This window comes from Panthera onca, chromosome A2, assembly GCF_046562875.1.
Source record: "Panthera onca isolate mPanOnc1 chromosome A2, mPanOnc1 haplotype 2, whole genome shotgun sequence".
NCBI classification, from domain to species: domain Eukaryota; kingdom Metazoa; phylum Chordata; class Mammalia; order Carnivora; family Felidae; genus Panthera; species Panthera onca.
This window is the reverse complement of record NC_138340.1, coordinates 69,339,410-69,355,953: the sequence shown is the minus strand read 5'-3', so window position 1 is coordinate 69,355,953 and position 16,544 is coordinate 69,339,410. Positions and strand designations below refer to the sequence as shown.

The window sequence follows — 16,544 nt, the reverse complement described above, 5'->3', positions numbered from 1 at the left end:
GGCCTCCTTTTGTGAATAGACTCTGGACAGGCTCCTCACTGGTATTGAACATGTGGGAGCTCAGATGTGATTCAAACTGATAATCCTAAAACATAACATAGGCCCCAAATTCAGCTTTTCATGCTGTGTGCTTCTTAATTATACATGGGCATAGTTTTAGACTGATAATTTTTAATAGAATTCAGAAATATAAGCCAACATTCAAATCCAAAGAAGCTTATTTTAAGATATTTATGTATATAAAAAGAAAACTTTGCGTTAGTTTCCAAAGCTGCCATAGCAATTACCACAAACTTAGTGACTTAAAACAGTAAACATTTATTAGGTTACAGTTCTATAGGTTAGAAGTCCAAAACAGTTTCCACTGGGCTGTGTTTCTATCTGGGGGACCTAGGGAGTCATCTGTTTCCTTGCTTTTTGAGTTTCTGCAGGCTGCCCACATTCCTTGGCTGGTGGCCCCTTCCTCCATCTTTAAAGCTGGCAATGACCCGTTGAGCCCTTCTGACATGGCTTCACTTTAACCGTTTATAATCATGTCTCCCCCTGAATCTCTTCTGTCTTGTTCTTCCACTCTTAAGGACCCTGGGATGACAGTGAGCTCACCCAGATTATCTGAGATAATATCCCAAGTGTAAAGTCAGTGGTTCAGCAACTATAATTCCATCTGCAACCTTAATTCCCTTTGCTGTTTGTTGTGTAACCTAGTGTATTTACAGATATCAGATATAACAGTGTATACATTTTTGGCAGGAGAGAGGCATTATTCTGCCTGCCACAGACTTGTAAGGTTTTGTTTTGTTTTGTTTTATGTTTTATTTATTGATTTTGAGAGAGACAGAGCATGAGCAGGGAAGGGATGAGAGAGAGGGAGAGAAAGAGAATCCCACGCAGGCTCTGTTCTGTTAGTGCAGAGCCTGACGCTGGGTTCCATCTCACAAAACCACAAGATCATGACCTGAGCCGAAATCAAGAGTCAGACGCTTAACCAACTGAGCCAGCCAGGTGCTCTAGTTATTTACATTTTTTTAAAGACTTGATCTCGTGCTTTTCATTTTTATCCCTCTCTGGCAGTCCACACCTTACTATGTGCATACAAGATGAGTGCCACCCAGAAAGCTCTCCCGCTAGCTGTGCAGCAGCACCACGCAGATGTCTGAGGAGAACATCCCTGCTCTCTCACATCTCTCTCTTCTAGTATTTCCTTCAGTGTATCTCTTCTCACAAAAGTTCAAGGGTCATAAAATCCTCCAAAGAAAAAAAGGAATGGAGGTCTTGGGTAGCCTGTTTCATTTTCTATGAGACATGTCTTCCCAAGGAATGTGTGGTAGGCCCTCTGCTCCAAATCATCATTTAGATTCCACAAGACTACTGACCACAACAGTGTGGTGGCTACTCCCAGACCACACCCACTTTTTCTGCCTTTGATCCATTTCCTGGGCTCATGGTCTTTGCCTTGGGCTGCTATTTTGACTACCTTCTAGCACCTTCCTCTTCATCTCCCTCACCTTGCTGCTGGTAACAAAGTTGAACAGTGACACAGCTCATAAGTATTTTTTTGTAAGAAAGAAATAAAATAAGAAAATAAACTTGTGTGTGTTGTTTTTTCAAAAAGAAACGACACATTTAAAAACAAAACTAATAAAGTAATTTGGGGGGGGGGGCAAGGGATAAAGAATGAGGACTGAGAAAAAGCTGAGACTGGGTTTCCCAAGGCATAACTTTTATAAATGTAGACATTGTTTTGAATTATGTGAGTATATTATGGAAGAAAGGCAGATTAAAGAATTTAAAATGTAGATAAAATTCCTATACAATATAATCTACAAAGATAACTCAATAATATATAAAATCTGAATAGCCAAGAACTATTAAAAATATTGGATCAGGGTTTGAAAGATCTCCCCAAAAGGAATCCAAAAGCTTAAGATATTTTATGAGAGAGTTCTACTGAATGTTCCAGGAATAAATAATTTCAATGCCTTACAAATTTCCAGAGAATGGAAAACAGAATATATCATAATTAATCCTAAGAGTTAAGCTTAACCTTTATAAAAAAACCTAGAAAATCTGTAAAAAGAATATTAGAGACAAATTTTATTAATAAACATAAAAGCAAAATTGTGTAACAAATATTAAGAACATTAAAAACAAATTATCCAAAATTTAAAATAAAATATATCATGACCAAGTTCTAAGAATGCAAGGATTATTTAACATCAGAAAATTACTTATGTAATTAATCAAGTTAAAAACAAAGGAGAGAAATAATTTTATTTTATAAATATATGTGGAAAAATATTTGGTCAAATTCAAGATTTGTTTATGATAAAAGGAAAACAACTCTGCAAGTAAGAAAAAAAAGAAAATTGCCTTAATTTGAAAAGAGTATCTAAAAACTCACAGAAGTATTGTCTTGTGAAATTTTTAGAGACATTTCCCTTTAATGAAATCATAATGTCCACTATCACCAGTACTATTTTAAATTTTATTGAAGATATTAGTACATTAAGATAAAAAATTAAAAATAAGTTAATAAATAGATAAATAATATGAGTCTTGAAAAGGAAGACATACATTCATCATTGTTATTATTACTATGTTTGCTTATTTAAAAATAGTCTATAGATAAATTATTAACATAAATAAAAAGGTGTTATAATTTGGTTTAATATAGCATCAATATTAAAATATAAATTGCAGGGGCGCCTGGGTGGCTTATTCGGTTAAGTGTCCGACTCTTGATTTCTGCTCAGGTCATGACCTCAGAGTCGTGAGATCAAACCCTACATGGGTCTCCTTGCTGAGCACGGAGCCCGCTTAGGATTCTCTCTCTCCTTCTCTCTCTGCCCCTCCCCTGCTCTCTCTCTCTCTCAAAAAAATTAATTCATTAAATTAAATATCAATTGTATTTCTGTATGCCAGAAACATATAGTTTTAAATGTCTTTTTTAAGGCTGCCATCTATAGTAACAGCAATAATAAGGACAGAAAAAGTACTTAGGAAAAAAAAATTAACAAAATATGTTCCGGATTTGAAGGAGGACATTATAATAATTTATTTAAGATTAACAAAGATGTAACAAATGGAAATGTTTACTATGTTTATAAATAGGAAGATGCACTAACATAAAGATGTCATTTCTCTGAGATCCTCCAACAGATAAAACCACACTTCCAATAAAAGTCCTGAAAGAGTTTCAAGTCACTTGACAGGCTGATTCTAAACTTAATATAAAAAACCGAAGGACCGAAAACAGCCAAGGAATTCCTTGAATAACAAAGGCAGCTGTTTTTCCGGATGATAATCAGAGCTGATAGGGCTATAGAAATTAACATAATGAGACATTATACAGGTATAAATAAATTGACAAGTGGAATAAATAGACCAGATACATGCATATATGGTTACATTGGATTTATCTCAGAGGCAGCACTGCGGATAACTGAAGACTGAACTCACTCAATATAGGGGTGGGCACAGTTGTGCCATGGGGAAAATGAAGTTGGATCCCTATCATATCATATATAAATATCATTTGTTGACGAAAAGCTGATGTATGAGACTTAACTTTAAAGAAAAAGGAAATGTGATAGGAAGAAGTCTACATTGGTTTTTAAGATCCCTGCCCTCTCACCCTGCCTGCTGGAGTCCCTTCTCCTGGACTATGGGTGGGATTAGTGCATATGGTGGAATGTTACTCTTGTGATTAGGTTACCTTATGGAGCAGAGGTAAGAGATTTTTGCTTGCTTAATTAAGTTCCCTATCAGCTGAGTTGAATTAGTAGAAGGCTTCATGAATCAGGTGAGCCCTTTAAAAGAAGCCTTTTTAAAAAAGGTGCTCTGTCCAGAAGGGAGACATTCAAAACATAAAGATACCCTCCTGCTGATTTTGAAGACTCAAAATGCCATGTGTGAACTGTCTATGGAGAAATGCCACTCTATACATGGGCATAGTTTTAGATTGATAACTTTTAATAGAAATCAGAAATATAAGCCAACATTCAAATCCAAAGAAGCTTATTTTAAGATATTTATGTGTATAAAAACAAAACTAAATTCTGGCAACCACACCTGAATGGGAATGGAAGAGGGTCTAAGTTCCAGATGAGAATTGGCATGGGTGACCCCTTATTTTAGCTTTGCGAAACTGAGCTGAAGAGCCAGCTAAACCAAGCCACATATCATTCCCAATGGAAACTGAAAAAAATAAATACGTGATGTTGTAAGTCAACTAATTTGTGTTAATTTGTTATGTAATAATAGAAAATTATTGCAGAAAATTATGATTATGAACCTTAAGAATAGAGGGGCTTCTTAACAGGGACATAAAAATCATTGCTGCTACATAAAAGAATAATAAAATCAATGTTAAATTAAAATTTCAGGTTTCAGGTCAGGGAAAATGGAGTAGAGGTACTGTCTTGTATTCCTTCTGCTTAGTACAACTAAAGCCTCTTAGGCATTTTATGCAAAAGAAACATAAAGAAAACTTCGAAAGGTTGAGAGAGAAAGGCAGACTGGTAGATGACATTGGGACACAAGAAATGAAACAACGTTGAGTTCCCTAGATTTTCCTCTTGCCTCATACATTTGAGACTTGGAGCTGAAGAGGAAGGCAACTCAGAAATGGTGCAGACATATAAAGCCCCAACAAAAGTCTGCTTTCTGTAGTTAAAGGATCAGGAAAAGGGTAGCCTACTAAGAGAAAACTTCTTGCCAATAATGTCTTTAACCCCATTTAAACACTACAGAAAAACTATCGTCTGGTCCCATCTCCATATCAGCAAGGTCAAGGGGAGCACCTGAAATGTAACTGCTTTCCACACCCCTAGGCTGTCGTCAGAGAAGTCTATGTAGAAAACTGGGACTTTCATCCATTCTCCTCATATAGACACCCCCTTAAAATAAATGAGAGAAGATTTAAATAAGGGAGAGAGAAACAATTTTCATGGTTTAGAAGAGTCAACACAATAAAGATGTCCGTTCTCCCTAGGAGAACACATGTTTAATCCAGTTCTTACAAATTACAGCAAGCTTTTCTTTTTGGTTTTGTACACATAGACAGGCTCCTTCTAAAATTTATATGAAAAAGAAAAATAAGTAGAATTGCTAAACAATTTTGAAAAAGAAGAATGAAGTGAGTTGAATCACTACCCAATTTTAAAACCCATTATAGAGCTACAGTAATCAGACTGTGTGGTATTGATGGAGGGACAGAGAAAGGGAACAGAATTGAGAACCCAGAAACAACCTTACACAAATATTCCCAACTGACTTTGGATAAAGGTATAAAAGCAATTAAGGGGGGGAAAAAAAGACAGATTTTTTTTTAACAAACAATGCTAGAGCAGTTGGAAATCCATAGGCAATACAAATAAACCTCAACCCAAGAGGTTTCATTTCTATAAAAATGAACTCAATATGGGTCATGAATTTAAATGTTCAATTATAAAGCACTTAGAAAAGAGCAAAAAAAATTAGAAAATCTTCCAGTTCTATGGCTACATTTGACACCGAACACATTATCCATAACATGAAAAGTTAATAAATTAGATTTAATCAGAGTTAAAAACCTTTGGTCTGTAAAAGACCATATTAATCATGAAAGGACAAGCTATAGAATGGAGAAAATATTTTCAACCCATATATGAAACGTAGGATTATTATCTATAATATTAAGAACTCTTTCAAATTGACACCAATAAAACAGCCAACTTAAATAGAAAATGAGCAAAAGAAATGAAGATGCCTTTTACTGAAGATGTGATGAAGACATATATATGAGAAAATAAGCATGTGAAAGGTGTCCAACACCATTAAGGAAATGTAAATTATAACCACAATGAGACATCACTACATACCTACCAGCTGGTTAAAAAAAAAAATCGACACCACCTAATGGTGACAGAAGAGGTGGAGAATTTGGATCACTAATCCATTGCTAGTGGGAATGTAAAATGGTATAGTCACTCCTGAAAGCAGTCTGACAATTTCTTTATGTAGTATATATGCAACCATTGTAAAACCCATTGATTGCCTTCCTCGGTATTTCTCCTAAAGAAATGAAAACTTGCATTCACTTGAAAATTTGTACACCAACATTTATAGCAGCTTTATTTGTAATAGCCTAACACATAAAACACAGATGTCCTTCAATAAGGAAAAAGTTAAATAAAATGGGCATAGTCACACCCTGGAATACTACTCAGCAATGAAATTGAATGAACTATTGGTACACACAATATCTTAGATGAGGGTCATGAGAATTATGTTGAGTGAAAAGAGCCAAACCAAATGAGTTACATATTATATAACTTCATTTACATAATATTTTTGAAATAACAAACATTAGGAATACCAAACAAATTAATGGCTTCCAGGAGGTAAGGAAGAGTGGGGGCAGGAGTGAAATAAATGTGACTCTAAAAGGGCAACAGCAGGGACCATTGTGGTGATCAGTGTTAAGGTATCATGCTATAGCTTGGAAGTTATCACCACGGGGGGAAACTGGATAAAGAGTAAATGGGATCTCCTTGTATTATTTCTTACAACTGTATTTGAATCTACAATTACCTCAAACAATTTTTAAAAATAATTTAAAACTTAAGAGTTTATGATCACTAAATAAGAAGCCACAAACTGAAAGATATTGTAACTAATGAAAATTGACAAAGATTTAGGATACAGAAAATGTACAGACCACCTTCTTCTACAAAGCAATAAATAACTGATCTGTGGAAAATGGCAGAACACCTGACAAGCACTTTTAAAAACTTCATCACATAAATGGCCAAAAGATACACAAAAAGTTAATCACTTACTAGTAATTGAGAAATATGAATTATGAGTATATTTTTCATCTCCCCTTTATCTTCAACTCCAACTTCAACTATCTGTCACTGTAGATTTGCCTTCATTTGACATTTTTTTAAAAAACATTTTCAATGTCATCCCACTGCCTTTTTTTTTTTTGGTCTGTTCATAAGATTGAATTGTCTCTGTTGGTTTAGGTTCAAGTTCACTGTTGTTTTCACTGCCATGTCAAATCTGTCACTGAATCCCTCTAGTGAATTTTTCACTTTATTGTACTTTTTAATGCCAGAATTTCCATTTGATTCGTATAATATATATAAGAAATATATACATACATATGTATATATATATGTATATATTTCTATCTTTGCTGAACAATTTTCATTGATTTGTTGTCATCATGCTTAGTTTTACTTTTCTGACAAGGTTTCCTTCAGTACTTTATATAGTTACAATAGCTGCTTTAAAGGCTTTGTTAAACTCAATATTTGATGATATGCAAGACATGCCCTTCTGAGTGTTTTTTCTCCCGAGTATTTAGCATACTTGTTTCTTTGCGTGTCTCATAATTTTTGCTTGAATATTGGACATGTTAGATTGTCACAACCTCATATTCATATATTTTTTTTTGTTTTGGTAATTGGCCTATTTTTTTTTTAACATTTATTTATATTTGAGAGAGAGAGAGAGAGAGAGCAAGCCCAAGTGGGGAAGAGGCAGAGAGGGGGAGACACAGAATCTGAAGCAGGCTCCAGGCTCTGAGCTGTCAGCACAGAGCTGGGCGCGGGGCTCAAACTCACAAACCTAGGAGCTCATAACTGAGCAGAAGCTGGACGCTTAACTGACTGAGCCACCCAGGTGCCCCCAAGGCAAGTGGTAATTGGCCTGGTTTAAATGATAAAGGCTGTATTCCTCCATAGTATGCAACTTCATATCTCTGCTTATTTATTTTGCTTGATTTTATTTTTGAGACTGGCTTTTTAAGATTAGTTTTTATTTTTGAGATTATGCCCTTGTGAATACAGAGCCTAATTTGTGAAAGGTGGGACTCAAAACACCTCAAACCAGTAAGTCTCTATTCTGTGCTGATGCACTCCTTCGAAGATAAACCCAGCTATTTTCAGATCTGCCCCAGCTTTTTTCACTTTCCACCGGACTCTTTTGCTTCTTGTCTGTCGGCTTTAATGTCCAGGCTTCATTGGCCAGGGATGTTGGGATGGTTTGGGTTCTTTGTATTCTCTGCTGTGCACCTGCAAGCCTCCAGTCAACCAGGATATAGGGATAGCTTATCAAGTCCCCAGTGACGGTCCCACCTTCTGAAGCTTCCTGTTAAATCCCCAGCTGATCATCTGAGACGTCACTTGCTCCAAACAGAACTACAATCTCAGACAAGCTGCTGCTGACTCTCCCAGTTTCCTTGCCACAGAGATCCCAACTGTGACTGACGATGTTCCAAAGCGAGTGGGTCTCCTCCAGCAGTGGCATGGAAGGGGCTGTTTTTCACAGTCTGCCCCATCCTGGTCGAAGGACCATTCATAGGGCTGCTGGGAAATGGATCAGAGCAACTCTAAGCAAGAAATCCAGATACTGGCTCCGTTCTAACCTGAAGTTCAGGTGTTCCCATAAGTAGATTCTTCTTGGTCTGCTGTATGCCTTTGGTCAATTTCCAGAGTGTTGAAATTGATGTTTTTGACAACTTTGTCCCACCATAAAGTAACTTTTTGGAGAGAGGATTTGTTGAACTCCATATTCCATCATGCTGGAAATAAGGACTGTGAAGCAAGAATTTTATAACAGGCTACATTTTTAAAGACATTTGAAAATGAACAGAAAGACATACCATGAAAATGAGTCAGAAAATAAATAACCCGTGTGTCATTATTTAACATATAACTTGAGGAAATATTCTAGCCAAAAGAGAGACACCAAATTTAGAACTCAAAAACAGAAAAGTGAGGAAATATACAGACTTGCAGATCTTTCTTATCTTATTTTAAAATTAGATTCAGAAATTTCATTGTTATTATGGTATATCTTATGGATTATTTGGGAGGAAGTTTTTGCGGTCATTGTTGCTGACAGACAAGTATGGCCATCTTGTGTTGCTTTCATAGGCTTTTTTTCCTGTGTTGATTTTATCCTTTGCCCAGGACATTGGCTTCTATTTTTCCTGTCATGGCCGCCTCTTGTCAGTTCTAAAGCCATTTCTTGTCCATTTAATACAGTAAATGCTGTTCTTTTTCAGCATGTTCTAAAAATGACAAAATTATTTGTATAGTTGGCAGCTTGTACCAAGAGACTTAATTTTATAAAGATATTTAACTTTACTCTGCAGAAGCAGAATTGCATAAAACAACATAAAAACCATTTTTTGCCTCTAATTAACTTGAATAATTTTTTCCTGCCTTTTAAGAGTTTATATTAAATCACCCGAGTCACATTTTTTTCTTTAAGTGGGACACTATCTTTCAAAAGCTCTTCTTTATATTGTTCCCCTTCTAAAAATACATGAACACTCTTGCATTAACAGAGTTCCGACCTAGAACTTACATTCTCCGTTAAAGTTTTTGTCAAAGATCTTGAATGGAAAAAAGTGACTGCTAGGAAATATATTAAAATATTGGTCATGTAAATTCTTGCCTGGTTTGCAGTCCATGCTTCAGTTTTCCCATTCCTCATTTAAAAACCAATTTATAAAAACTAGGAAAAGATGAAAATTCATAACATTGAAAGGTAAAAATAATCAAATATTTCAAGGGGCTGCGAGGAATTTACACCATTTAAATGGCATATGGAGTCGAGTTGGAACTCACAGTCAGCAGCTGATCCCGATAAATACTTTATGCCTGGATGTGAAGAATTTGTCTTCTTCACAGGTTCAGAGACTAAAAATATGTCATGTCTAGAAACTTAGGCAATACTGCAGGTACTATCTAAGCAAGCACCTCTGTTAATAATTTTCTTTCAGCTTACCTTTGAAGGTTTCCCAGGATTGCCACATCAGCAGGGCAGAATGAAAATAACGATGCACAAGGAGCCAGCAATAGGAAGCAACTTCAGGAGGAAGTGCTTCGGGAAGGGTGAATCCGGTGACTGAAAATTTTGATTTGCACACATGAAAAAGACAATAGTAAGAAATAATATGGGGGTGCCTGGGTGGCTCAGTCGGTTGAGCATCCGACTTCGGCTCAGGTCATGATCTCGCGGTCCGTGAGTTCCAGCCCCATGTCTGGCTCTGTGCTGACAGCTCAGAGCCTGGAGCCTGCCTGAGATTCTGTGTCTCCTTCTCTCTGCCCCTCCCCCACTCATGTTCTGTCTCTTTCTCTCTGTTAAAAATAAACTTAAAAAAAAAAAAAAAGAAAGAACATGAATATGACTTCCAAGATTCAAGATTAATACTTGTGCTAGGGTGTCCCCAGGTCTGCTCCCAGGTTTGGTGACTCTCTGGGGCAACTTATAGGACTCAGTTTGTAGTCACCCATATGGCTAAGGTCAGTACAGACAAAAGATATGGAACAATATCAGCAAAGGGAGAAGAGAGGTATATGAGTGAAAGCCAGAGGAAACCAGGTGTAAGCTTTTAAGACTCCTCCGTCAGTGGAGTCACAGAGGACCTGTTTAATTCCAAAGAGCATATTACAGCACTGGTACAACAATGGATAATCAGAATGAAGGGTCAAATGGGCTTAAAACTGTAGGGTAATCAATATAAGAATATTATGTGACAAAGGATAATTGCAAATTAGTTTGGTCAAGATGAACTAAATTTCTACATGGCTTTGAAAAAAGTAATTTCTTTTTATTGTAGTAAAATATATATTACATACAATTTGCCATTTTAACCATTTGTAGGTGTTTATTAAGTGGTACTGAGTACTTCACACTGTTGTATTACCATCACCACCAGTCGTTTCTAGAACTTCTTCATCATCTCTAACAGAAACTCTCTACCCATTAAACAATAACTCTTCATTCCTACCTCCTCTCAACCCTTGGTAACCTCCATTGTGCTTTCTGTCTCAATAAATTTGCCTTTTCTAGGTACCTCATTATAGTGACTGACATTAAGCTTTTGATTGCAGAAGGATCCATTTCAAAGACAACCATCTGGAATAAACACCACCAGCTGTATAACACAGTCATTAGTGAAACAACTGGATAAGAAACCAAGCCACTTCCCCATCCATGAATTTCCCCTTTTGGAAAGCCCTGGGTAATGCAGGTAACCGAATGTTTGCATGATCTTGCTTTCCTGCCCCCCCCCCCCCGTGCCCCCCCACACCGCGTGTTCTAATTCTTGCTATTATGTTTTAAATTCACCAATAATGAACCCATGAAATTCTAGGCACCTCACTCTCAGACCCAATAAAAGCTGAGCCCCTGCTCTGTACTCCCTCCTCTTCCTACCATTGAACTCAGTGTGTGGCCTTCAGGTATGATGAGAGTAACTCTAGGACTTGTGAGTAATAAATCTTGTGCTTCAAACTTCTCTGATGGCTGTTGCTGAGTTGTGACCGCAATCAAAATAAAAACCACAAGGATGAGTCCAGCCACAACATTCCACAGGTCTGGTTGTGGAAATATCTGTGAGGCCTTCACCACAATTAGCGTGGCTTTCGGTGAGTAGATGATGACATCACTGTCAAGAGGCTGAGATCTACATAGCACTTATATAAACAGAATCATATATTATTTGCCCTTTATCTCTGCTTATTTCACTTAGCATAATATTTCTAAGGTTCATCCATGTTTTAGCATGTATTATGATTTCATTCCTTTTTAAGGCTCAGTAATATTCCATTATAAATATATATCACATTTTGTTTATATATTCATCTGTTGATGTATACTTGGGTGTTTCCATCTTTTGGTTATTGCCAATAATAATTCTGTGAAAAGTGCATGTATTAGAAAAGAATAATGATCTAAAATAAATATCTAAGCTTTCAATTTTTTTTTCCTTAGGAAACTAGAAAAAGAAGAGCAAATCAAATCCGAAGTAAGCAAAAGTAAAAAAAATAAAAGGTTGGAGGGGAGAGCAGAAATCAATGAAATTGAGAAGAAATCACTGTAGAAAATCAATGAAACCTAAAGGTGTTTCTTTGGAAATATCAGTAAAATTGGTAAGTCTCTAGCCAGGCTAACTAAGAAAAATGGAGAGAGGACACAATTTACTAATACTAGAAATGAAGGAGGGGATATCACTACAGATCCTATTGACCTTAATTAAAAGGATGATAAAGGAAGACTATGAACAACTCTAAGCTCACAAATGTGATAACCTACATTAAATGAACCGATTCCTTGAAAAACACAACTTGCTAAAACTCACACAAGAAGAAATAGGCAGTCTAGAACTAGTAAAGTAGTAAAGATAAAATACTAGATAAAGTAAAGAAATTAATGGGGACCCTGGTGGCTCAGTTGGTTAAGTGTCCGACTTCAGCTCAGGTCATGATCTCATGGTCCATGAGTTCAAGCCCCATGTCAGCCTCTGTGCCAACAGCTCAGAACCTGGAGCCTGCTTCACAGTCTGTGTCTCCCTCTCTCTCTGCCTCTCCTCCACTCTCCCTCGTCTCTCTGTCTCTCTCAAAAATAAATAAACATTAGAAAGAAAAAAACACAACTTGCTAAAACTCACACAAGAAGAAATAGGCAATCTAGAACTATATCTAGTAAATAAATGAACAAATAATTAATAATTTTCAAAAACACAAAGCACCAAGTTCAAGTGGGTTCACTGGTGAGTTCTACCAAACATTTAAGAAATGCACAAAAGTATAGCCATTTTGGAATACTGTAAGATGGTTTCTTATAAACCTAAATATACTCTTACCATATGGGCCAGCAATTGTACTCCTTAGTGTGTGAAATCCCAAAGATGTTGAAAACATGTCTACACAAAAACCTGCACAGATGTCTGTGGGATCTTTATTCATAATTGCCAAAGTACTTGGAAGCAACCTAGATGTCCTTCAGTAGGTAAATAGGTAAGTAAAGTTTGTTAAATCTAGACAATGGAATATTATATAACACTAAAAATAAATGAACTATTAAGCTGTGAGAAGATATGGAGAAGCATTAAATGCACATTGCTCAGTGAAAGAAGTCAATCTGAAATGGCTATAAACTGAATGATTCCAGTTATATTACATTCTTGAAAACAAAACTAAATTGTAAAGGCAATAGTTGCCAAGAGTTGGGAGAAGGGGTAAGTATGTGGAGAACATAGGATTTTCTTTCAAAGTCCATAGTTGTACATTAAGGTTCACTCTTGGTATTGTACATCTTATGGGTTTGGACACATGTATAATGACATATATCCATCATTATAATGTCACACAGAATAGCCTTCAGTACAGTGAAAATACTCTATATAATACTATAATGATAGATACATGTCATACATCTGTCCAAAGTCATATAATATACACTACCAAGAATGAATTCTAATAAACTGTGGGTTTGGGGTGATTTTGATGTGTCAATGTAGGTTTGTCAATTGTAACATATTTACTAATCACTCTGATGGAAGATGTTGATAGTGGAGTAGGCTATGCATGTGTTGGGGAGAAAGGATCTATGAAACATCTCTGTACTTTTAATTTCAATTTTGCTGTGAATCTAAATCTCTTATAAAAAACCAAATCTTTTAAAAGAATGCTACTGTGGTAACTGGTATACAAATAACAGTTTTGAGTCTCTGCTTTCAATTATTCAAATATATTCCTAGAAGTGAAATTGATGGATCACATGGTGGTTTTATGTTTAATTTTGAGGAACCAGAGAAGTATCTTCTGCAGCGGCTGCACCATTTTACATTCTAACCTGCAATGCACAAGTGTTCCAATTTTTCCACATCATCACCAAAGCTTATTTTCCATTCAAAAACTAAGTCATTCTAATGTGTGTGAAATGGTATCTCATTGTGATTTTGAGATGCATTTCTTTGATGACTGATGATGTTAACCATTTTCTTCATGTGCTTATTGACCATTTGTATGTTTTCTTTGGTGAAGTGTCTGTTCAAGTCCATTGCCCATTTTTAATTAGCTTTTCCAAAAGTTTTAGTTGTGTTGTAAAAATTCTTTATGTATTTTGGATAGTAATCTTATCAGATATATGATTTGCAAATATTTCCTCCTAGTCTGTGGTCTTTTCAATTTCATTATAGTGTTTGTTAGTGCACACACATTTTTTTTTTTTACTTTTAGAACATTTAATTAATTTATTTTTTTTCCTTTGTTGCTTGTGCTTTTAATTTCATATCCAAAAAATATCACTGTGAAATCCAATGTCATAAAGATTTTCCATTGTAAATAAAATTGTCTTTTTAAAAATTTTATTTATTTTGTTTAATTTTTTAGAGAAAGAGAGAAAGAAATCACACAAGCAATGGAGGGGCAGAGGGAGAGGAAGAGAGAGAATCCCTAGCAGCCTTCATGCCCAGCATGGAGCCCAACTTGTGGCTCAATCTCACAACTGTGAGATCATGACGTGTGCCAAAATCAAGAGTCAGATGCTCAACCCACTGAACCACCCAGTGGTTCTCCCCTGATATTATCTTCTTAATTTCTTTCTTGGATTATTCATCATTAAGAGTATAGAAATTTAGGGGCGCCTGGGTGGCTCAGTTGGTTGGGCGTCCGACTTCGGCTCAGGTCATGATCCCAAGGTTCGTGGGTTCGAGCCCCACATCGGGCTCTGTGCTGACAGCTCAGAGCCTGGAGCCTGTTTCAGATTCTGTGTCTCCCTCTCTCTCTCTGACCCTCCCCTGTTCATGCTCTGTCTCTCTCTGTCTCAAAAACCAATAAACGCTAAAAAAAAAAAAAAAAAAGAGTATAGAAATTTAAACAATTTTGTGGGTTAAAATTTGTTGAATTTATTTACTAGGTGTAATAAATGTGAGTGTGTGTGTGTGTGTGAGTTTGTGTGTAATCTAGAGTTTTCTATACTTAAGATCATGTTATCTGCAAATGGAGATAATTTTATTTCTTCTCCAATTTGCAAACCTTTTGCTATCTAATTATTTGGGCTAGAACTTCCAAATCTGTTTTGAATAGTAGTGGTGAAAGTAGGCATCTTCACCTTGTTTCTAATCTTAGGGGAAAAGCTTTCAGTCTTTCACCATTGAGTATGATGTTAGCTATGGATTGTTTGCATATAGCCTTTATTACTTTGATGAAATTTCCTTCTATTCCTACTTTATCCAGTATTTTTAATGAAAAGCTGTTGAATTCTTTTTCTGCATCTGTTGAGATGATCATGTGATTCTTTCCTTCATTCCATTAATCTGGTGCATCACACTGAAGGATTTTCATATATTGAATCATCTTTGCAATCTATTGATACATTCTCATTGGTTATGGTTTATAATTTTTTAATATGTTGTGGAACGAGGTTTGTTAATATTTTGTTTAGTATTTTCACATCTATATTTATAAGGAATATTGGTGTGCGGTTTCCTTTTCTTGTAGTATCTTTGTCTAGTGTTGGTATCAAGATAATGTTGGCCTCAAAGAATGAGTTTGGAGGTGTTCATCTTCCTTGATTTTTTGGAAGATTTTGAGAAGGATTGGTTTTAGTTCTTCATTAAATGTTTGGTAGAACTCACCATTGAAAGCCATCTGGTCCAAGACTTTTCCTTGTAAAGAGATTTTTGATTCTGATTCAATTACCTTACCATTTATAGGTCTATTGAGATTGTCTATTTCTTCATAATTAAGTTTTGGTAGATTGTTCATTTTATGTAAGTATCCAATTTGTTAGTGTAAAATTGTTCATAGTACTCTTATAATCCTTTTGTTTCTGTAAAATTGGTAGTAATGCCCCCAATTTCATTTCCTAATTGAGAAATTTGAGCCTTCTGTCTTTTTTTTCTTAGTCCCTTTTTTTAAGTCCCTCTAGCTAAAAGGTTGTCAATTTTTTTTTACCTTTTCAAAGAAGCAACTTTTGGTTTTATTGATTTTCTCTATTGATTTTCTATTCTCTATTGTATTTTCTATTCTCTATTCTATTCTCTATTGTATTGTATTGTATTCTCTATTGTATTGTATTCTATTCTCTATTGTAAATACAATACACTCTAATCTTTATTATTTCCTTCCTTTTGCTATATTTGTGTTTAATTTGCTCTCTGGATTTTTATGTATTTGTCTTTTAAGTCCTATACAAAGGAAAAAGTAGAGCTACAAACCAAAATTACAATAATATACACTTTTATATTGGCTATGTATTTCCCTTTATCAGAGATATTTATATCTTTATACACTTTCAAGTTATTGTATAGCTTCTTTTCATTTCAACCTGAAGTACCTCCTTTAGTGTTTTGTGCAGGTCAGCTTTAGTGGAAATAAACTCACTAAACTTTTATTGATCTTGGAATGTCTTAATTTCTCCATTATTTTTGAAGGACAATTTTGTCAAAATGGAATTATCAGATGACACCTTTTTTCCAACACTTTAAATATGTCATCTTCCTTCTTGTGACATTTAAGATTTCTGATGAGAAATCAGCTGATAATTTTACTAAGGATTCCTTGTACAATTTACTGCTTTCTTGCTATTATTAAGATTTGCTGTTTGTCTTTCAACATGATAATGTTTCTCAGTGTGAGTTTCTTTAGGTTCATCTACTTGAAGTTCCACTGAGCTTCTTAGAATTATGGATTCATATCTTTGGATCAGATTTGGAAAGTTTTTTATCCTTCTTTCCTCAAATAATCTTTCTG

The 16,544-nt window shown here is 35.4% G+C and overlaps 1 pseudogene; it reads right to left on the bottom strand.

The window, feature by feature from the left end:
• Nucleotides 1–11,782: 11,782 nt before the first annotated feature.
• The window catches only part of LOC132676231 (KANTR integral membrane protein pseudogene), a 21,017-nt pseudogene continuing 16,255 nt past the window's right edge, over nucleotides 11,783–16,544 (bottom strand).